We start from the raw sequence: 24,308 nt of genomic DNA, 5'->3' as shown, positions 1-24,308 counted from the left end.
CACCAATCTTCTTTTAAATCCTGTATTTCAAGTCACCTTCATCTGGAATATATACACAAGAAATTTCATATAAAAATGACATAATCATAGAAAAGTCCAGGTTAGAAGGAAGCTCTGGGATCAGATGTTCACCTTTCTGTTGAAAGGAAGCATTAAACTAGAGTATTCATGGCTCTGTCAAAAGTGTCTTGAATATTTCCAGAAAAGAAATTGAACCACTCCTCTGGGCAATTTATTGCAATATTTTGTTATTCCCACAGACATGATTATGTTTCTTATATCCAAATGGGATTTCCCCCTGAATGAACTCTTGCATGTACTCTCGCCACCATATATTCTTGCAAAGGAAGTATCCCCATCTTTACAGTAATGATGTTCTAGGTGTTGGAAGGCAGTGATTAGACTCACACATGTCCCTCAGCAATCTCCTCTCATAAGGAATGAAGCCATTTTCTTCAACATTTTCATGCATCAAGTTCTTCAGTCCTTTAATCATCAGAGTGGTGGGGCCCCACTCGGCCCTTTCCAATATTACAATTTTTCCTCTTATTTGAGCTGGGGAAAGCCACAGCTAGACATATTTTTTCCAGGTGTTGCCTATGATGTTCCAAGTAGGGTGGACTAACCACACACCTTTATCTGCTGGATCTTATCTCAGAGATGCAGCACAGTTTGCCTTCATTGCTGCACTTCCACACTGCTAATTAATATTTATTTTACTGTCCAGAGAGGCACTTCAGCAGAACTATACCTCAACCTGTATTTCCTTTGGGGACTGTTCTCCTGTGTAGTACTTCCCACATAATATTTTTAAACCTCATAAAATTATTTCTATCCCAATCTCCCAGCCCATTGTAGTGTCTCCATGCAGTGGTTTGTCTTTGCAGTGTATCTGCCTTTTCTCACTATCTGATGATGCCTGCAGTCTTTTTTAGAAGGCATGGAGTCCTGTAATCCAGATATTTTACAAGGATTTTGAATAGCACTGGGCCCAGTATTGATTCTTTTATGGGGAAAAAAAGCTTTTCTGAAAATGCTGGTTTTTGCACAGCATGAGGATCAAAGAAAGCAGAAACCATTGTATTTGGATGGAATAATGGCTGAACACAAAATCCAGAGGTATGAATGGGTGCATCTGGTTAATGCATCTACATTACCTATCTGGCGTGTCACAGAGAGGTGTTTGGTGGCAATTTGCTTGTATCCATGCTCACAGGCCTGCACCACACACCCAAGGGCACCACTGATCTGCTCAGAGCAGTTTCACTGCAGCAGAACCAGAGCTGAAACCACAGAGCAGGGAGTCACTTAAAGCACCTCACCTGCCCCATGGATGCAAGGTTCTCCAGCTGCTTTTCCAGATGTGCGTGGCTTGCGTTAGGACCAAGATCTTATGAAAAAATTGTTGCTAATAACTGCTTGATGGTCCTGGAACCACAGCAGACCATGTTAAATCAAGTGTTTGACCTTCCTTCCCTGCACTGCACCTGATAATATTGTATATGCATCCACAAAGGACTATTGGATTCACTGTAATTTGATTGGGCTGAAAACACCTAGGATAATCCTGACTAAAAATCAGGAAATCTTTATTTCTTCCAGACTGTCTTAGATTCTTCTGCATAAAATACCTACTATTTGCTCAGGTAGATTAATTATAAACCATTCAGAACTAATGTAGGCCTGAAAATATAATATTGCTGTCCACACTGCCCAACTCTTCAGGGCCTCAGGAGTAAAATTTCCCAAATGATCTTGGCCTGCCTAGAGGTAAAACTTGCTTGTTTCACCACAATAAACTAGGTTAAACACTACCTAACTCAATCTAGCTCTAGCTGATTTTTCTGCTATTATTACACCTCTTCTTATATTTTTTTCAATTCTGTAACAAATAGATCTTCACAGCAAGTAGGTGGTTTTTTTTTTTTTATAACCCTAGAATAAAAATGAAATGCAGAAAATGAAAAGTGTAAGATGTTAGCAGAGGCTTTGAAAATGGGGACATTACCTGAGCCTTCAAGAATATAACATCCAAAGAATTATCAAATCCTGGTCAAAAATGTAATACAGTCCTCGAATAATTTTCTTCAAGAAACAGCTAAAAGACTTCACCCTGTGTGAAGGTACCTCACTACACCCATTAAATTAGCTCAGATCTCATAATCTCAATTTCTTAGATTTGCTCTGTGGCAGAGTACTCTAGAGATCCCGAAAGCACTTAAGGCTTTGGATCTTGAATAGTTTGAATCATAGAGCATTTGTGCTGGAAAAGACCTCTGGTGGTCATTTAATCCAATGCCCCTGCAATAACAAGGAACATCTCCCACTAGATCAGATTGCTCAGAGCCCCACCTACCCTGATATTGAATGTTGCCAAAGATGGCCATCTGCCACCTCCCTTGGGAAACTCTTCTCCTGTTTTACTGTACTCATGACAAAAAAAAATTTCTTAATTCTATCTTATCTGAATCTACCTTCTTTCAGTTGAAAACCATTATCACCTGTCATATGACAACAGGCCCTACTAAAAACTCTGTCCCCATCTTTCTTACAACCCCTCTTTAAGTACTGAAAAGAAAAAATATGGTTCCCTTCCCTTCCCTTCCCTTCCCTTCCCTTCCCTTCCCTTCCCTTCCCTTCCCTTCCCTTCCCTTCCCTTCCCTTCCCTTCCCTTCCCTTCCCTTCCCTTCCCTTCCCTTCCCTTCCCTTCCCTTCCCTTCCCTTCCCTTCCCTTCCCTTCCCTTCCCTTCCCTTCCCTTCCCTTCCCTTCCATTTTTTCAAGGCTGATCAGCACCACCTCTCTCAACCTTTCCTCACAGGAGAGCTGATCAGAATCCTCTTCGTGGTCCTCCTCTGGACCCACTCCAACAGGTCCATTCTTTCCTGTACTGATGAGTTCAGAGCTGGATGCAGCATTCCAGGTGGGGTCTCAGCCCAGCAGAGTAGAAGGGGCAGAATCCCCTCCCTAGACCTGCTGCCCACACTGCCTTGGATGCAGCCCAGGGCATGTTTGGCTTTCTGGCCTGTGAGTGCACATGGCCAGCTCATGTCCAGCCTCACATCCAGCAGCACCCCCGAGTCCTTCTGGGCAGGGCTGCTCTCCATCTGTATTGGCACCTGGAGGTGCCCTGTCCCAGGTGCAGCACCTTGGACTTGCCTTGTTGACCCTCATGGTTCACGTGGATCCACTTCTCCAGCTTGTAAAAACACAAAGATATCAAGTGAAATCCAGTTCCAAATTAAAACATTTATTCTTTTGCTCTCTAAGTGTAGATTGGTTTATATCACAAATGACATTCAATGTTATATTATTATACTAGATATATGATAGTCAATATTAATATTATATATTATAAAAGCTGAAGATGTTACTGCTTTTTCATTAGTTACTTCATGAACCATGTACACATCTTCCAGACAGGTATTTTATGAATACCTTCTAATTGAATGGTGCAGTAATAAGAAGCAACCAGGTGATGGGAATATTTTTTCCATAAGATTACAAGTTAGAAGTTAGGAGTAAGATGCCTCTTGATAACAAACAGGTACTCAGATAAAGAACTGATTGTTTATTGCATAAAACATTGTTTGATTTCTCTCCAACTATATTTTGGGTATTTAAACATTTACAATACAATTTTAATAACTTTTAGCATATTGTGAATTCAAAACTACGTTATATAAAATAAAGATGTGGATCTGCTCTATATCACTAAGCACTTTAGTCTGACTTCTTTTTCTGTCAGGTTGAATTGTAACAACTTTTATTTTGTTAACCAAACTTACTTGACAAAGGTACACAATAAACTTAGAATTCTGGGATTCTAGTCTTAAAAAAAATGCATCAAATTTTATTGATGCATATTATGACTTGCAATCTTCCAAATCAGAAATATATGAAAAATTATCCTTCTACTTCTTATTACAGTCAGAGCTTGTATCTCCAGACTTCTCCAGAGGGCACCATACATTTCTATCATTTATACTGTAAAATAACAACATTGAAAATTCAGAAAAGAGGACTAAATCAACAAATTATAAAAAAATGATAATGCAAATTTTTAATGAAGAAGACATAATTTAAAAAAAAATATTATTAAAGTCAAGTTCCTAAGTTTATGTTTTAGGGCAATTAAATCACAGGAAATTTCTAAGAGTTTTATTTTCAGGAGCCTTTGTCACTTCAACAGGTGTAAAAAAAATATTAATTTATACTGATTCTAAGTTGTTTTTTAACTTGGTGAACATGTTAAAAGATCAATGCATAAAATGAGTAAAATTTTTATTTTCCCCCTGTACATCTGTTCTGCAGGGTCTTTCACTTTTCAAAGTTAGTGGGTTAATTTAAGAAATTCAGAATATTATTTTTAAATTTTATTTTATTTATTATTTATAGCTACTTTTCTATCTTGGTTATAGAAAAGGCTGTGACTTGACATGGATTTCTCTCGGCTGTATTTCAAGTGGCAAGGAGCCGCCAAATCCTGCACATCACCTTCCCTTTGTAGTACCAGCTATGTTGGTAGGAATTTTGCGGAACTCAAGAAATGCCAGGTGAAGGATTGGATCTGCATAAAAATAATTTGGAGAGAAAGAAAAAAGTGAAGAAAAAAGTGAAGAAAAAAAAAAGTATTTTTTTCCCCTAATCCTTCCCCAGGGATAATTGTATCAGTGGAGACAACTGGGGCAGGGCAACTGAAATGGCAGCAATGGAGCTAGGAAAAGAATCCACATCAAACCATCTCATGACTGTAAAAGGTTCAGCCCTTTGTGGCAGCCAGTTGATTGCTTTTTCCCCTTGATATTTCAAACTTCCAACAGAGGACTCTCTACTATAAGCATTACTTGGGCTAAGTAATAGCTATTAGTTCAACCTTTCATATGAAATGTCATTCAGGTTGGTGCCAGTAAATGCCACATGGGTGTATTAAGGATTGTGGCACTGGCCAGTCTTCTGTTTGTTCAGAAACCATTCAGTCAGCTGACATTTCTGACATATAAATTACTCTAAATCTCAGGAGTTTGATTTTCATTTACTAAACACATTCAAGTAGATATATCCAAGGAAAACAAAATTAAAAGTTAATGTGAAAAAGTCAGTGAGTCATTCACTTTACTGACTCAGCAGCACTTGAGATAGTAAACATTAGTATTAAATGGGAATAGCATTAGTAGTCCTCTAGTAGAATAAGACATCTATCCATTTATTTCAAATAATGAATTACCTTATCATGCTCCACTCAAAGAAGGGGAATGCTTGAAAAGTACTCCTCCAGAATCACAGGAAGAAAAGAAGACACAGGAAGAAAAGAAGACAACTCTTTACTCTGAAAAAGAGTTTTGAAGAATGAGACTTATTAAGATATGGATGGTAGAATCTTAAAAAATTCAAAACTTTTTAATAGAAAAATGTAACTATTCCAATTTTCCTAATGTTTTTGATATTTTTGCCTCCATGGATAGAGAACATATGAATTTAAACAGGTAACTAACTTTCATTGACCTAACACTGAGAGGAAGTACTGAATGCTTACCTCTTGCAAGTACTGATGATTTAATAAGAGCATGGTGGAAGATTTCAAAGCACTTTCCATAACCAATAGCTTAGCTTTACTCTGCTGCCTCATAGAATTGATTACTTTTCAATTTTTTTATTTAAAACTTTATTTAAAGTTTCACTTTATATAATTTTATCCAATAAAGGACAGCAAGGAGAACACAATTTTTTCAATGAGTCTTTGTTCCTCTCACAAGCTGCAGGAAAAAGAAAAATCCTGGCCCCACCTTTAAGGGCTGGACCATTCAGATTTACCTCTGCTGGATATTGTTGACAATTTATGGTGAATGAGCCATCATTAGAGGTATATTTCTGTTGGTTTAATCTGAATTGTGTTTCCTAAAGCCCTGATCAGTTATTAATCAGATTAATGTAATCTTGAAAAATGAATTTGTATGCATCAGAGCCACAAGGAGAGGAGGGTGAGAAGGACAAAAAAAGCAATTTGGCAAGCAAAAAAGGGCAAAGAAGAAGGAAGATGAAGAACTATAATCATCTGGGAAATAAACACTAGCAATAAAAGGAAAATGCTGTAGCAGAAAAATATTATTAGAAATTTGCTATCAAATAAATTGTTTTTATTAATTTATTTAGATTATTATTTACCCTAGAAATTAAAAATTAGTGGAAATATTTCAGAAGTATCTCAGTGACAATGATGTAGTGAAAATATATAAATCAGAAGAAAGCAAGGAAGGATGAAGGGGATGTAAAAATTACTTTAATGATAAACTTCAATTTAATAATAAACTTCAATTTGTTGGTGAAATAACTTATATGACTGGGTTATCTGTCATAGCAGATGACTCAAGAAGCAGAAGGGTTTTCATAGTTAATGCTCTAATCTGATGAATACAGAAGAGAGAGGACATGAAAAAAAAAACCAAAGGTCTTATGACCAGTTTTGAAACTTGTTCAAAAGTTATTAGGCAAGCAATCTCATTGTACCAGTACAAAAATGAAAATTAAAAGGTTAAATGACAGAGAGCATTGTTCTTTCTTTTCCTAAAATGACAATTTAAAAAAAAAAAAAGCTAAATTACAGTTCAAGTTGTAAATGAGGAAAATTTATGTCTTTGAATAGGTTGAAGTAGGGGTACATGGAAATTAACAAAGTTCCAAAATATTAGAAGGATAAATTACACTGAATTTTATAAGCTTTTCACTAAGATGTTGAAACTACTTGTTTTTCTGGCACATTTGGCATAAGATTTATCATTTTATTTTTCTACCATCACAGAACGCAAAATACTCTTGTGCCATTATTAAATAGCATGGATTTCTATATCACTTGCAAAGCCCATATTTGTGGGCCTGGATCAAATGTACTTGCCGTTTAAAGCCTGAGTTGATGAGTTTGGGGACAAGGATATAAGATACACATATGTGTTAGCAAACCCTGTTGCACATTTCCTTATAGTTCTTTTGTTTCATTTCAATTTATACCTGCTTTACTTTGAAAAATGAAAGGATTTAAAAAGATTTTATAATTTGAGGACAGTAAGAAGAGTCTGCTTATGATGTAAGTTACATCTTTCTCAGAAGTAGGGCCAATAGAATAAATTAAACTGCTGCATTCAATTTATTAGTTCAATTTATTAGCTTTCTTTTTCTAAGCAACAGATGTAAGGGACACTTGAGATTATAAGGAATCACTTACAGTGTCTCTTTGTCCTGGAACACAACTATGAGGCTGATCTTCTAACTTGAGTTAGAAGATCTAACTTCCAGCTCCTCTTGAGAAATGCACTGTTACAGAATACAGCGAGAGGTGAGCTAAACCAGAGACATGAAAAACAGATTTGAAGGAGGCAGAAAACACAAATCTTATTAGTTTACAGAGGCACTAGTTAATTAAAGAAGTTCTAGGATTCCTCTGAAACCTTGCATGTAAACTAGAACAAGCTGAATCTTCAGCAAAGGAATCCTCCAGGGCAGACAGAGGGGAGGGAGTTTGATGTTCTCTAGTCTCATAGTATGTATTGCCTGTGGTGTCTCATGAAGTCCTCTTAGCAGTGCTCCTACTTAATTCTTCACTCATATGATATCTCTATCAGTTCTTTTCATTAGTGGATGCAAAGCATAGTCATCTATAATTCACTTATTTCCCTTTTATCACCCACAGTCTCATTTCTCAGGGAGTTTGCTACAGTGCCAGAGGCAAATCACTCCAAATCCAGTGCAGATCCTTTTTACTTACACATTTAGGCCTTATCCTGGATGAACACTAGTAAAAGCAGTAAAACATTTGCAAAAGTAAACCCCATCATAATCAAAAGTAAGTTATGATTCAGTCCATTTTTAGCTCTTCAAAAATTACCTCATAGAAGAAATTAAAAGACACACAAATTCAAAAAACAAAGATCAATACAGGAGACCTTTCTCTCTCTAAAGCACCATAAGAGAAACTGAGAGCTGAAGTGAAATACATTCTTATCAGTGGTCACTGGGGAAATCAAGACAAGGCTTCAGAAAAGGAAACAATATTTTTTTTTACCAGCCATAAATAAACTTCCTTAGAAAAAGTTTAAACCAGAGAATCCAAGTGACTTTAAGATATATTTTAGTTGGTTTATGGGTAGTAAAGGATGAAATAGAAAATTATGATTACCACATCACTGAAAAAGTGATGTGAGACTTTGTCTCAAGTCTGTTGATACAGATACCCTTTCTGATCTTTAAAGAGTTCTCTGTTAGAATACACTGCAGTAAAATTATGGAATTGATAAAATTATCTGCTTTATCCAAATGACTCATCACTTCACATTTTTCATTTTTTAATATTTTTCCTTTGCTTTTTAAGATGGATGATCTATTAAAATTTATTGATATATTTATTTTTATTAATGTATATAAATTTAACATCAAATACCGTGTGAATTGATTAAGAAACAGTGTCATTTTCAGTATGGATTTTCTTGGTGTTTAACACCAGAAATCATGCTGTGATGGGAATGGAAGATAGGAAGCTCCTGGTGAGCTATAATACAATGATTGATTGTACTTTTCTAAAGTGAACACAATTTACCTGCCATGCTAAGATTATTTACTTTGTTATTTACTTAGTATTTTTTATTCATCAAAACTGCTGGCAGTAATTGCTGTCAATATACAAACCCATTGCTTAAATTTTGACACCTAAAAACTGTATTTCTGATCACAATTTTATCATCAGTGTGAGTTTTTCTATACTGAATTTACGCTTATGTCTCTACATTAATTTCCTTTTTGAAGAATGAAGTTCATTTCTGTGTGAAGAGTTTCAGAGATTCAAAAAAGATTCTTCCTTAGATTTCTAATTGGAACAATTAAGTAAATGAATAAGATGGATATTGATTCAGTATTAATCTCCTTGATCATATGCAAAAAAAAAAACCTATACAGCAACATAGGGCCTCAAGTTTTTATTTTGCTTCTTGTGTATGTCAGAAGTAATTAGTTACACAGCCCTGCAGTGGGTTTTGCATCCTAAGACTATTCAATTATTGAGGAACATGCTAGTGTTGTGTTTTATAAAGTTACTAAAGTCTTAAAAACAAAAATACATTCATTCAAGAACCACCAGTGAGAAGGAACCATAATCTGGTAAATAAAGAGAAAATTCATTATCTAGAAAATTCCAGTGATCTACCTTTCTATATTTTCTTATTCCCAAACAGACAATTCTTCATACTTTATTTAATAGAAACATGGACTCATTAAGATTGGAAAATACCACTAAGATCATCAAGTCTGATCTTTGGCTGAACCCCAGCATGTCAAATATTCCTTTAGATGCAGCTAACCAACAGGGTATTTCATCTTCCACAATATTCCATGTACTATCACAGCAGTGCTCTGCAGTGGGCAGCATCATGATATTCTGTTTGCAGACAAAGAGATCATTGTGGTTTTTCCCAGGTGGCAGCTCAGTTCCCCTGATGGAATGAGGGAGAGAAACAGAAGAGTAAAAGTGAGAAAACGCATCATTTGAGACTGAGAGAGTTAATAGGGGAACCAGAAGGTGCACATGTAAGCAAAGCAAAACAGGAAATTCATTCACCACTTCCAATGGACAAGGAGAATCTCAGGAAAGTAGGGCTCCATCATGCATAATGGTGACCTGAAAAACAAACACTAATCACTCCAAAGGCCACCCTCACTCCTTATTCCCCAGTTCTATGTGTTGAGCACAATCCCATATGGTCTGGAATATCACTTAGATCAGGAGAAACCAGTTATCCTGGCTGTGTCCCCTCCCAGCACCTCGCTGGTGGGGTGCCTGAGAAGCAGAAAAGGTCTTAGTTCTGTGTAAGCACTGCTCAGCAAAAATGGAAACAACACTGTGGTAACAACACTGTTTTCAACACCAATTCAAAACACAGCCCCATACCAGGTACTATGGAGAAAATTAACTCTATCCCAGAAAAGAGATAAAAAGATAAATGTTTAATTGCATGCCAGAAAAGACAGCTATGATAATTAAGACTCTGAAATTTGCTATTCCAAATTCATTTGGAATACATTTCCATTTGGTAAGGCTTTATAAATTGAAAGCCTAACTTTCATCTGGTTGTCTAAAATGAAAATGTTTTTTTCAATTCTGTATTGTTCTAGAAAAAAATAAATTATACCAATGCTTTTCTTATCAACCTATGCATAAAGACTAGTATTTTAATTTTAAAGGAAGACTATGTCTTCTTTTCATTCTCTTCAATGATAATAATAGTCATCATCATCATCATCATCAATGTCATCATATTATTTTGTTCTGTTACCGATTGTATAGTTTTACTGGCTGCTAAAGGAGTTCCCCTGTAAATATTCCCCAATATTTTATGCCCTGTGAAATATGTAAAAAACCTCTTCACTTAAAACTGAAAAATAAGAATTCAACCTGCATTAAGAAAAAAGGAAAGGAAAAAAATGCTGCTGTATAGAGTAAAGCAAAATGATGAAAATATAAACTGTTTAAATTACAAAACACCTATCAAAAAGAAGAAAAGACTTCAAACTAGTAGATGTGAGAATGTAGACATTTTAAAAGAATTTCACTTGGTGGAATTTTGCTATTATGAAAACAAATATAAGATAAAAAATGAGTTTTATTTGCTTTCCTTTAGCATTGAATTACCATTGAAAAGCAGATTTGAAAATGCAATCTGAAAACCAAGTTATATGCTAAACATCAAATAACCTTAGTGCCATCATCAAAAACTATAAAATCCTTGCAGATTAAAAGAAAAGAAACAAAGGTGTCAAGAGACAAGAATGAGAGATAAGATAGTCTGGAGATTTTGATAACAGAATAAACACTGCAGAACATAGAATTCATTCACCATTCCAGGAGCAAGATTCAAAGAAATAAAGGAGTATTTCTAAAAAAAAAGAGGGAAGGTTTGTATGTTTTGCACTACAACACGGATTATGAAATACATCAACAATAGCAGTATTTAGTTGTATCAACAAGACTGAGTCCAGTTGTCCAGTTCCTTTTCCTCTTTTTTTTTTTTAATTGTAAAAATAATAATTATTCAAAATCCGAGTTTTGTATGCTTGGCTGTTATAGATAAGTCATAGCTAAACTCAGACATGCAGACAGAACACCTTAATCAGCATTCAGACTGTTGTATGTTTTGTATCCTCTTTGGAGATAAGCAAACATGGAATTTGAAAGCAGTCTATCTGGAATTCAGCATGAAATCTGCACAGAGAAAAAAAAAAAACACTAAAAAAGAACACACAATAAGAAACAACTAACATCCCCCCCAAATAAATAATTTTGAAAATAAAATGCCATAATTTATTCTGCTCCTAAAAAAGCTCCCTGGTTACATAATTTTTTTTATAGCATTGTCTTAACATGGTGTTTAAATTATTTTCTGATTTTGTTATGACTGACGTTTCGGAGTCTTCAAAGCTGCCATATTTTAGTCCTACTCCTTACAATTCTCTGATTTTCTTCATGGAATAATTGCTTCTTTCTTCATCCATAAGGAAATAGATTCTTGAAACGCTTGGATTTACCCCTTACTTAAATGCCTAAACAGGACATGTAATTAATTAATTAGTAGTCATTTCAATTATACTAAATACTGCTCACTGCATTAATCATATTGCTCATATTAGTCCTGACAGATTAGACTATAAAACTAGGAGGTATAGAAATTTGAGCAGGTTTCAAATCTCTCACAGAATGAATTTAGATACCAAGTAGAGGTGAAATCAGAGCCCCCAAACACAAAGGAAAAAAAAAAAAACAACTCATTAAATGAGTCCAGATTTTGACTTTTGTACTGCTATGAGAATTTTTCATCTGTGTTCTTTGTTTTCTCCATATTATTCATTCACCAGGTCTCAGATGAGGAGCTAAGTCAACTTTTGAAAGGATACTTTCAGGAATTTTGTAGTATTAGTAGAGACTTTTCCCAATTACTTTTGTGATTATGTTTCTGCTTACAAAGGCAAATATGACAAAGTCAGTTGGTAAGAATGCTTTAAAAAGGTGTCATTTATGACTTTCACAACCTTCACAATAATGCAACACAGACCAGCTTTAGAATAAGGCAGAGCAAAAACATAAAGTGGAATGTGGAGATTAGTTAAGTTCTCTAGATGTTTGAATTCAAAGTATATAAAACTACATCCCAAAAGCTAATGAATACTAATACTTTCTTCATTGGAAAGTAGTAAATTAGGACTGAAGCTTTCTCCTTTTTGTGATTTTATAAAGACATTGATAAATCTTCTTGAGATATTGAGCACCGATAAAACACAGAATATTCACTTAAAAGGTCTAATAATTGATCAATGCTTTCTTTTCCTTGTTTGAAAAAAATGAGTGTTGCTTTAAAAATCTTGTTCTGGGCATGAAAAATACACATTTTATTTGAGAATCCAAGAAATTAGTAAATTAAAATAATATTAACTGTCTAATCAAAATATGGCAAATATAAAAATAAAATCGAGCATCATAGCAAGCTTTCAGAGTGTAAATGTGTCTTCCAGCAGCTTGGCTCTGTCAGCTGGGGTATTCCTGGTTTTCTTTGTGGTCTTTTGTTCACTGATTCCTGATTATTTAGGCTTTCTATGCCCCTTATTAACCTTAAAACATATTTTATCTTGAACAATACCTGGTGTGATTTGTGATTTCTGTTTGTGAACTCCCATTTTTAGCTCTGTAGCTCAGTAAATATATGGTTGACATTGTTAGTTAACAGGCTGTGCAATGATTTAGTTGGGACCTTCAGAGTGACAAAGTTTACTTTGTCTGAATTTGCTTCATCCTACCTAGAAATTTGTTTTTATTTGATTTTTCTGTAACAGCAACTCTTCCAATGAGTGGGGCTATACCAAATTTGGTTTCTTTTCACTTATAGTTGTATAGTGCAATTTTCATATACAGAGAAGTAGAAGCATGGGGGTGGCAAAGAGACAGAACACAGGCTCCAGACCTCAGGGCTATAAAGTCAAATAAACAGACATAAGAGTTGGTTTTGGGGTTTGTTCATAAAGAGAACAAAGGAAACCTAAACTATATATATATAAAATGCATCGTATGTATGAAATGGTTGCAGACCACAGGAGAGAGATCAAACTGCAAAGTGAGTTTAACAAAAGCATAAAAATAGCCCTAAGTAAATCCAGGAGAGAGAAGGAGGAAGAAACCATTATAATTAACACCATACTCCTCCTTATGAAAAGACTTGGGATGCTGATGACTTGCAATATGCCAATTATATTGAAGCCATTTACTTCAGGATACAGAGAAACAGTGAAAAGATAGCCAAAACTCAGAAAAAATGGCTTAGGCACCAGCATGTGTGCATAATAACTTCAGCTAAAAGATTTTTTTAATAATGGCATTACTCCTTATTTTATTACTCTGCAATAACTGAATCTTATAATAAATAAAATAAAATAAAATAAAATAAAATAAAATAAAATAAAATAAAATAAAATAAAATAAAATAAAATAAAATAAAATCTTGAATAGACTGTTAAGATTTCAACTGTATGAAAAGCAAATTTTTGGGTACATATATTAAGTGTTTGCCCATAATAAGATTTCAGTACTAGGAAGTAGCCTCTGGTATCATTCTGTGTCCACTCATCCATATTTTATTCAGAGACAATTTAATCTACACAGAATGACTACATCTTCTCACTATAGGTTAAAGCAAAATTTTTCAGTTACCTGATCATCAAACAACTGCTAATATATCTAAAAGAAGACAAGTACAATCATCCTGAGTCCCCAAAACCTGTGGCCCCTCTACCTGTAATGGAAATAACCTTATTTAGAGAAGATGATTGGATGAAGTGAAAAAAAAAAAACACAGGAGAGCTGGATTAGAAAAGTAATTGATAAGGAGAAATAGGAGAAAAGGAGTAAAAGTTGTGAGGGATAGATGTGCCTTGGGGGTGAGATGGAGAAGCAGTGAAGAGCCTTGTCAGTGGCTCTGATACTGAAGGGGCCAGTGTTAGTGCACTGCAGCCCAGCACCATGTCAAATACCACTGCAAATGTCAGGGAAGGAAAAGGCATCATTCTTCTTTCTGGATTTACTATCATCACATGGGGTGTCACCAAGTGCTATATTCATAATTGTCACCTTTGCCACTTTAGGAACACTTACCATTAATTTGCCTACTTAGTTGTTTTAGATAAAAGGTCTTGTTACTTGTTTTAGATAAAAGATCTACTTGTCAAAAGAAGAGCTAGTCCCAACTAAAATTAGATTGGTGTTGCAGTGTGCTTTTTGTTTTATTAGTAGGCTTATTGTTTGATTTGTAATTTGGTAGTTTTCTTTATGCTGCTTCCTTTTTGTTCCTGCCTTTTCCCAGATTTTTTGTCACTTTTCTTGTTGCTAGTTGCTAGTTTCTATTTCCCCAAAATTTATCAGTTTACTGAAACTGTTCTCCTCCCTTGGAATTTTATTGGTTCATACATTTTGGTTCCTGCCTGGTTTTTTACTCCCAATTCTCCTGATTTGTTAAAGATTGTACCCTCCCCTGAGACCTGCCCCCACATATATGTTTCTGTCTGCCCCCCTGTTCCTGGTCCCAGGATGAAGAGGGAAAGTTTTCACCATAAAATAAAGTTACCCTGGGACCCATATGCTGCTCTGTGTTTTACTGCACCAACAGCTGGTGGCTGGGATTCACGGGGCTCGAGGGGGGATCTTCCACACCCTCCCTCTTGTCATCAGCTAGTTGGGAGGGGAGCGGCAGTTTGGGACTTTAATTCTTTTATCCCCAAGTGTGTAAGGTTTCTTAGACCAATGTTTGGGTTAAAGTGTATTCCTTCTTCTCTCCAGAATTGGAATCATGATAAATGAACTGAAATACCTAAATGGCAAGGTGACCAGTTATTCCTTAGTTATATGAAGCATGCTGATTCTCGAAAGGCTGTAGAAAATGTGTAGATTTATTCTAATACATATATTTAAAGGATAAAATATAACTAAATAAATTCTAGTAATTTCTGCACTTTTTAAGTGTAGCTGAATATACAGAAGAGCTCATAGTTAACAGTGGGAGCTGAGCCCCACTGGAATTCTTTTCAATTCCACTGAAGAGACATATAGTTCTTGGGAGTGATAAATAATTTCATATCTACTCGGAAGAACTTCACAACCTTTTCTAAATTAATTTTAAAAATCAATAAAAAAAGCTAGCTGTAGGTCCAAATACTGGAATTGATGCGTCACCAGAAAAGAAAATTAATGAAGACAAGATACCACTAAAAGGCTTCAAGGAGTTACCAACAAACATTTGAGGTTCTGGCCTGACATCATCCAGACTTACATCAGCTTTTTATCAGCTCAGGTTCTGACCATGAACTTAAAAGCAACCCAGGGCCAGATGACGCCTACCTACCAGAAGAAAGTGGTTTTCTGGCTCCAACAGGACCTCTTAATGAGGCAGCCAGACTCCTTCCAAAGCTTTCCCAAAAAGGCCTTCTGGAGAAGTTACTTTTCTCCACCAACATATTTCTCTACCTGCATTTCCAAAGGCTGTATCAACTAACAGAACCAGGCAACTGAAAACATGAGTCACAGCAAAATACTCTTTTAGGAATATTTTGTCAAGTATTTTTTTGATCAAACAAGACCAGTGGAACAAACATAACAATTCTTTCACAGAGCAGTCCTGTAGTGATAGCACCTTAAGTACTGAAAGTAACAGAATTGAGATAGTAAGTCTTTCCTGCCCTTAAGAGAGCAGCCTTAAACCCATAGCTCTGCTTTCTGAGAAAGTGTCTGAATTTGCAAACTGCAGAGCCTGGGGCTGGGCAGTTAGCCTTCCTGATAGAAAGGGAATACTTTTAGTTACCAGGAAAGTCATACAGAGAATAAACAAAAAGAAGTCTGATGGCTTCCATATAAGGCCTTTTCTGAGATTTAAGATTTTCCTTTTTTCTGACCAACATTCTCAAGGGTAATCACGCATTTTCTCCAATTAACTTTAAACATGAAGTTCATACCCAATCTTTGACATAGAGTTCAGGCTCTTATTCCCTGCCACCTCCACACCCACCTTACTGAGTGACACAGTAAGAAATTCATGTTAGGAATTATGAAATCAGATAGAATAACATGATCAAGGGCAAATTAAGAGTTTTCCATTACAGGATTTGCTCCCAAGTGACACTGTCCAGTGACACTGGATTTGTCTCAAATTCACAAATTTCACTGCTTACCACTTTTTTAAAAAATATTAATCATATTGGTTAAGCTCTTATTTTTCTTGACTGTAATAATAATATATCTGATTATAAATAAAAATTATATAGACATTATGTCTTTTATTTGGAATTTAGCTTTTGTGGGGGTAAGGGTTTTTTTTTGGTAATTTTGATTGTTTATTTGGACTTTTTTTGCAGCATTCGCTATAAATTTAAGAACTTATTTTGGCATATGTAAGTACATTTATAAAATGCATATTTTGTATAAAGAAACATTATATTAAAGGTTAGATAACATTTTTTCATTATAATTATCAGTTAAAGAAGCTGCAGTATGCAGATGTATTTCAATGGGTGATATGCTTAGATTCCAAAAGTCTTCTCACAATATAAGATTTTAAACAAACTTTTCCATACTATACCATGCACTCTATGAATGATATACAATATATTTTCATCATATATATTTGTTCACATAACTGGAATATGCACAATGCATTATATTATTTTTTAATTCTTTGAACTTTTGCGCTTAAAGCCATGAATTTAATTACCATCTATCTCAGATATGAAAATTAATTGAACATCCTAAACTTATAGCACAGTTTAATGGAGGCTTTTGAGTCTGATTTCACATTTTTGAGATGGCCTCTTGGTTACATCATGGTAATTTAGTTCTGTTCCTATTAGAACTGGCTATATTTCTAAATCAGCATTATCCTATAAAGCTGTAGTCAGTTTGTAACTGTGACTTCATTCACAACCCTGGTTTGCCTGGTTTGAATAAAGAAACTCTCAAATCAATGTAGAAAATAGCTGGCATAATTTCAAATACTTGCTTTGCCCCATTCAGTTGAACAGGATATACCTAAACCCCATAACCCAGGCACATGCTATATCCTGTGAGCTATGGGTTTCTCTCCATCATCTAGTGATCACATTCCATTGATCAGGAAAAAAGACTGAGAAAAGCAAGACAAACCAGTCAAACAAAATCCAAAGGGTCAAAGCAAACAAAAGGTATTTTGTGAATAAGATTCCTTTAATGTGGGAAGACTTGATTGAATGTTTTCAGTTATGAAAACATATGAAGTTATTCCAAGATTTTATTCAGCTTCACTGTTTCATGATCTTGAATTTTTTTTTGTTCTGAAATTAAATATTTGTATTGGTTACATTTTGCATAAAATCAGTCTGCTTCTCTGGAGAGCTCTTGTCATGGCAAACTTGTATTGTCTAATAGAGTACATTTTGTTATTATACCACTGTCTGCTTATAATACTGGTGTCTACTAACTCTAATGATGAATGCACGCTTGCAAGCTTCTCAGAATTGTGAGTTTGAAGGGTCCTGAAGGAACAGAGCTGAAAAAAACCCATCTTTACAGTTAGAAACATAAACAAAGAATCCCTACTACAACCCTTTAAGACAACATAAAGGAAAATAAAAAATATGCAAACTAATAGCTAATCTAAATTATTGTTTTATATGCAGTATGACAGTTATTCTTGGAACCCTGGTGTAATAGTGTCCAGCATTTCAAGACAATCTTATTAGACTGCATGATGGAATTCTGTGTGCAAATAGACTAAACTCTGATAATCTAACATGAATTCCCCATTTCAATGAAGAAGCTTTCAACATGTGTAAGAAAATGAAAGATTTATTTTTGTAAAGACCCTCACAGCAAAATTATTCTGATTCCAGCTATATTCAACCCTAAATCCACTTCTTAAATTCAATTCATGGATTGAATATTCTAGGATTATATCCTAAAAGCCAGATTAAATACTCAATGACTTTTACTTACTTTAGTATCTTTTTGCAAACTAATGTCTTTATTGACCTATATTTAATGCTGAGCAGCTCTTCTCATGGTGGTCTGCTAAAACAGATTGTTTCCTCTTCTAATTAGAGTTTCATTTGCATGAAGAGTATCTTTGATTAGAAGCATTTACATCTTATTTTTTACCATGGCCTTCTGTGAAATTACAATCATTTTCATAGCAATAATTTCAGATATCACAAACAGAAAATTATTAATTCAAGTAGAGACAATAAGCAGATAAGATCCTTTTTTCATTCAAGGTTGTTTGACATATGGAAAATAAGAAAATGGGTTACATAAAACTGCACAGCATCAGCAGATACTGCAGTGAGAGCTCTGAAGACTGATGTTTATCTGCAGAGCAGGTGCCACTACTTTTAGCCTCTCACACAGACATACTGGTAGGTGTTTCAGCCTTGTTTTGGAAGTAGCACATCCAAGAGTGTATGAAGGTTGTTGACTTACTTTGTTCAACAAGGAAGGGTGACACAGAAGCCAGTTATTGTGTGAGAACAGCAGCTTCTTCTGAAAAACATTTGATGAATCACTGCATAGCCTGAAAAAAGTAGAGATAATGTATTTTATTTTTTATTTTCAAATTCTAATTTGCAGGAACAAATGTACAGACACACTCTGTAGCACTCTCTAGACAACGCTTTTGAACATTACATTGATGAACAATGTAAACATTCTTTAATTTCCTTTTTAAAAAACTTGTTACTTCATGCAGCGATATTAAGCAGGGTAAGTGTAAATAGGATCTTTATTTTCTAACAGGTCATCTGTTCAGCCTGAATTTGTAATCATCTGCCTGTGGTAATACAAATAATTTGTTTAGCTTATAGTTTTGAATTCTTAAACATTTTGCACTGTTGGAAAATATTTTTATTTTAGTGCCTTGTAGTATTCTTGAAATTTAAGGCCTTTCTGATCAAACCTTTTCATTAATTTTGTTTACCCTTGAGGTCATCTGGTAACAGAAAGTTTGTTTCCTTGAAGTTCACAGGAGTAGACAGTGGATTTAAAATATAAATGATTTTATGATATATCTTAAAGTATCAAATTGTGTCAAATGCATGGCATTATTACCACCTATGAGTCATATGATTTTCACAAAAACTGATCCTGTAACTAATTTAATACAGACCTACATTCGTTTGTACTTGAGACTTATAAAATGGTAGAATTGCTTAGGTTGGAAAAGACCTCTAAGACCAATGAGTCCAGCCATTTACATAGACAAGTACTTCAAGTCCACTTCTAAACCATGTCCTTAAATACCACATCTACACATCTTTAAACCTCCAGGGGTGGTGGCTCAGTCATTTCTCTGAGCTGTCTCTTCCCATGTTTTGACAATCCTTTCAGATGGGAAACTTTTCCTAATATCTGAATTAATCCTCCCCTGGTGCAACTTGAGGCCATTTCTTCTTGACTTGTTGCTTATTATTTTGGAGAAGAGACTGATCCCCACCTGGCTACAACCTTCTTTCAGGGAGTTGTAGAGAAGATCTCTCCTGTGTCTTCTTTTCTCCCAGTTCCATCAGCAGCTCCTCATCAGACTGCTCCAGACCTTTCACCAGCTTTGTTGCCTTTCTTTGGACACACTTCGGTCCCTCAATGTCTTTCATGTAGTGAGGGGCTCAAAACTGATTTGTGTTCCTATTTTAAAACATACTTATTCCCATCAGAATTACAGATCCATCACATCTCTTAAAAATGGCCCCCCTCATAGTGGGCCAATCTGTAAAAGCTTTTAAGTATGGAGTATTTCCTGTTCCTTCCTATGGAAGCATAGGGGCACAGAATCAAAAGCTAATGATTTACAGCAGCTTTACAAGCCACTGTTCATGAGGTGAGTTACAATAGCCCATATGTGCACACTTAGCTCACCCTATCTTCTGAGGTAAAATGCATTAGTTTAAAGTAATTTCATGGAGGTATAAATTTTACCTTATCTTTTGGCAAGGTTAAGATGACACATAGCCCATTGCAGTGATATAGCATCTGTCTGCTGACTTGTTGGAAGGCTGTAACTCAGTCTGGATTGATCCAGACAAAGCTCTCAGACTATCAGCTTGACTTCTGTAAAAGGTAATTTTTATTGATCTCAGTGATTGCATAACGATAAATCATCTCTTTAAAAAGAAATCCAGTCTTTATTCAAAGAGTCAGAAAGAGGGAGCTTTAACATTTGTGAGAGACTGGACAAAATTATTACTGGCTCTAAATAACTGAACTGTGGGGTCGGGAGGGTCAGTGCAAGTTCTGTGGAAGTAGGACATGCCCTGCCCCACACCCCATCTCCCTGGAGCCTCTAGCCCAGCCCAGAATGGTTGTCAGCTGCTGGCATACCTGGTACATGGGAAACAATGCCCCCACCTACCCCTGCAGCCCCAGCAGAGCTCCAGAGTGGCCACAGGTCCAGAAACCCCACTTGGGTGCTTGAGGCCAGAGCAGATAAAACTTCTTGCCCTGAGACACACATGGTTGTATCTCTACTGAACTTGGATTTTATGGCATCTGAAACCACAGCAGGATCCAAGACACTAGCTGTATCTTGCTTTTCCCTCTTTGTTTCTCTGTCTTTCTCTTCCTTCCTATTCCTAATTCCCTCTTCTCGAAATATGGGTTATTTAAGGTTGGATGAGTAGAGTTTGCTAAGCCTGTTCTCAGTAAAATACTTTATTTTGACTGAATGAGGGATTTTTTTAAGTTTTGCCAAATTTTTGATCTTCTGAAGTTTCCCAGTAAAGTTTAGTTTTTTAACCTCCTGAGAATGTTGTTGCATTTCTCCCACACACCCACCTCAGAGACCTCAAGACCCCTTTAAACAAAGTTGCCAAGTGCGAACTGGGGTTCCACACCATTTTCTACTTGATTTAATTGCATTTCCTTTTATTAAAAAAATATACCTTTTATTTCTAATTCACTACATTTTATAATTTCAAACTATGATTCCTTTTATACCTGTCTCTAGCAGGTTAAAAAAAAAAAACAAAACAAAAAAAAACACAAAAACCCACATAAAACCAAAAACTCACCAGAATTTTCTGTACATTGAGATATTGATACATTATTTTCAGTTTCTTTGAAACTGTGATACATGTAATTTCTACAATAGCACCAGCTTCAGTGAAGGAAATCGCTTTCAGAAATGTTTTCAAATTCATTCTTCAAACCTGCATTTGTGATACTCATCTTCATTCATCATTGTCCAGGGGGATAGGAGGCAAAGTTTAGCACTATGTGGGGGTGACCAAATTGAGTATTCTACACCCATCTACGTTACCTTAATGGACTGTCTCTTTGGGGCAGCAGGCACAAGCAGAATTCTTCAATGGCCAGGTTGAGGAGAGGTGGCTGCTGCTGGAACCACGCCATGGTGTTGGGAGAGCCCTGCCCACACTGACACTCCGTTGCTGCAGCGATACCTGCACCTCTTCACTGGCCACTGCTGCAGCGATACCTGCACCTCTTCACTGGCCACTGCTGCACTGGGCCTTAGACCAGCACCTGGGCAGAGTAAATTCCTTCAGGCAGGATAGCCTTCTTTGGCCTCCCAGCCACATGGAAATTTTGGTTTTGCCTGAGAGGTGGGGTAAAAATGTGGGTGTTAAAGTGGTAGGTGCTGCTGCCTATCCCTTTCCCCAGCAAGCCACTCCTGCCTGGCTGAGTTAACATTCAGGCAGCGCAGTCAAACCTCCACTCAACACTCACAGCTGACTCAGCAATAGAGGCAAGAAAGGCTCTTTTGCAAGGTTTTATTCCAGCAGAGTAACACCATCGCTGAAGGGCAAACGCGGGGAAAGAGTGAACTGCGTGGAGCAGTCAGCTTAGAAAGGGGAAGGGGTGGGGGGCAGAGTTAAGGGCTGGGCAGAGGGGCCTGGACTCCAGGGGTAGGACAGTGGCCACCAGGGATGCCAAAGCAGTGACAGGGGAAGGAGAAACCAGAGAAAGTTGTGACACCAAGTCCATGGGAGAGACTGTTTTTCCCTTTGGGAGGGCTAACTCTATGGTAAGTAGCTAATGCTTCCAGGGCTGAGGGCTTGGGCATTCACCAAGGAGAGTTCATGGGATGCTACAGCAGGGGACCAGATGGCCTTCTGCCTTTTGTAGGTAAAATGTTTTTCTCTATATTGTTTGTCAGTTTTGCTTCAGTAAAACTCTGACTCAACATTTTTAACCTCTCACAGTTTTGTTTTCTTTGGTTTTCCCCCATGGGTTGATTTTGAGCCGTCTCAACTTTTCTCCAATGAGTTTTTAAATCCAGTATAATCATCAATACATATTTTTGAGTTGTTACTTACTACTTATGATAAACATCAGTCTAAACACAGCTTCCCAGTTCAATAGCAAAGATAGACAACTATAAATATTTTTCCAATATATTTGTAAAATGAGAGATTTTGAACAAGTACAGGAACATGACCACACAATTTACTTTTTTCCTGTCTTCATTTTGTCCTGGTTTCCTACTTTTGGAATTAACAGGATCTTGTTATATTCTGCTTAAAAGCAGATTATGAATGCAGTTACTGGTGAAACTATATGGAAATATATCTTCCATTACTTTTATCAGTTGCATCTGGTAAATCCAATATAAACTTTCAGATTCCATAAAAATAAAAATAACACAGATATTTATCAGTCTAGGCACAACCATTAATTATTCATTTTGCCAGCTTTTTCTTAAAATTTTCTAGTCTACTTTTATTTTTAGTCCAAGATCTTACAGTCATCAGAATAATCAGATTTTTATTCCTAAACAAAGGAGTGAGAATATGGACTTGTAAGCAATATTACATTGTTCCTGAATTGAAGTACCATCAAATTCCTTAAGCTTGAATATCTTAATTTCTTTGTAAGATTCCATAGACTAAAATAGGAGTTTCTACAGTAAATGGAGAATGGTAAGAATGCACATAGCACATAAAAATATGGTTCTAATGATAATCAAGCCATGTATGAGTTCACAGAACTGCTTGTCTGAAGACTGTAATCAAAGAACAACTGTTGTTCTCTCTTACAGTCAGCTTTTCCTGGCAGTAAAAGGTCTTGTTAATCCTCACTTAATATCCTGTGCTTATTATGACTGTGTCTCCTCTCAGGTTGATAGCAATGGGCTGAGAATGCATTAATGCCATGTTACTTTTTCATTGTACAGTGAATAATTACATACAGCTCAGTAAATGTTCATCTACTTAATTAAAGTGTACTCTGGCACATATTGAAGAAAGCATGATGTGAGACATAAAACCTATGTTCCTAGAGCAAAAGAACAAGTGTACAACATGTAAATAACAAGTTTTTCTTGCTGTGATGAGATGCAATGAAATCTAGCATCAATGTCTTCAAGATACAGAGTTAACTAAATATAATTATGTTTTTCTGTTGCTCTGGACAATGACCAGTAAAAAAAATCTGTAGCATCAGAGTGCCACTTTATCAACTTGAGAGCTTTCAGAGCTCTATTGAATATTTAAAATTTAGATTATTTTATAATTTAGATACTGGATGTAGCCATGATTTGTTTTATAATAAAGTAAATTATTTAAAAGAAAGACTAGAGTTTTCAAAACAAATTGATGCTTTGGAAAATTGCCTTGCCTTCCAGTGTCAAGAGACTTATATAAAGACAAGTGTCACTAGAGAAAGGCTCTTATAAACCACTAGGGTTTTAAAAATTTTAAGTTTTTCAGGCATCCCACTGAATAAAGCAAGCACAAAATGTTAGCTCTTCCCCTTATAAAATCCTGTAATATTTTCAAGAACTGTGACAAAATACATAATTGTGTGATTATATAAAACACCCACACACCTAAATATTGTCATCATTTATCTTTACGTTAAATACTAAGATATTTAGTACAACCTCTAAAGATTGTACAGAGAGATTGATGACCTACAAGTAAGTCACTAACTATGTGATATTAAAGGGATGTATTTTTGCAGAAATTGGGAACTGTTTGAAATGATTTCTGAATAATTGGAAAGTAGTGAACTGTCTATCCCTAATGCCATTCAATTAAATTGATTTCATTGACATTCATGATATACACCAGTTTCAGCAGAAAGCTGAGCACATACTTATGTGTTCTATTGAGTTGAACAAGATTACTCAGCACAACACAACACAAATGCTACTTAGCAGATAACAGAATTCACCATTTTGTAAAACAGAGAACAACTATAATATTGGAGCATTAGTAGCCCTGTTAAATGAAAACAATTTACAGGTACTCTGAAGAACAG

General features: G+C 35.7%; 2 long non-coding RNA genes across 5 annotated transcripts in view; one reads left to right on the top strand and one right to left on the bottom strand.

Annotated features, from left to right (window-relative positions):
• Positions 1–411: 411 nt before the first annotated feature.
• LOC135283928 (uncharacterized) lies at positions 412–4,669 on the top strand. Its single transcript, XR_010349528.1, has 3 exons — positions 412–1,363; positions 2,820–2,921; positions 4,420–4,669. It is a non-coding gene; the product is annotated as an uncharacterized LOC135283928 (long non-coding RNA).
• LOC135283918 (uncharacterized) overlaps positions 3,233–24,308 on the bottom strand; it is a 40,957-nt gene continuing 19,881 nt past the window's right edge. The window contains exons 2-7 of one of the 4 annotated variants that reach the window (XR_010349521.1): positions 20,007–20,138; positions 18,519–18,609; positions 9,600–9,659; positions 7,218–9,474; positions 5,226–5,327; positions 3,233–4,568 (exon numbers count right to left, since the gene is read on the bottom strand). This is a non-coding gene — a long non-coding RNA (uncharacterized LOC135283918). The remainder of the gene's footprint in view (positions 4,569–5,225; positions 5,328–7,217; positions 9,475–9,599; positions 9,660–18,518; positions 18,610–20,006; positions 20,139–24,308) is intronic. The other 3 variants (XR_010349518.1, XR_010349510.1, XR_010349520.1) reach the window with 3 other exon arrangements.

Source organism: Passer domesticus, chromosome 1 (assembly GCF_036417665.1).
Source record: "Passer domesticus isolate bPasDom1 chromosome 1, bPasDom1.hap1, whole genome shotgun sequence".
Classification (NCBI taxonomy): Eukaryota; Metazoa; Chordata; class Aves; order Passeriformes; family Passeridae; genus Passer; species Passer domesticus.
Note: the sequence above shows the minus strand (reverse complement) of the source record. Positions and strands in the feature narration are given on the sequence as shown.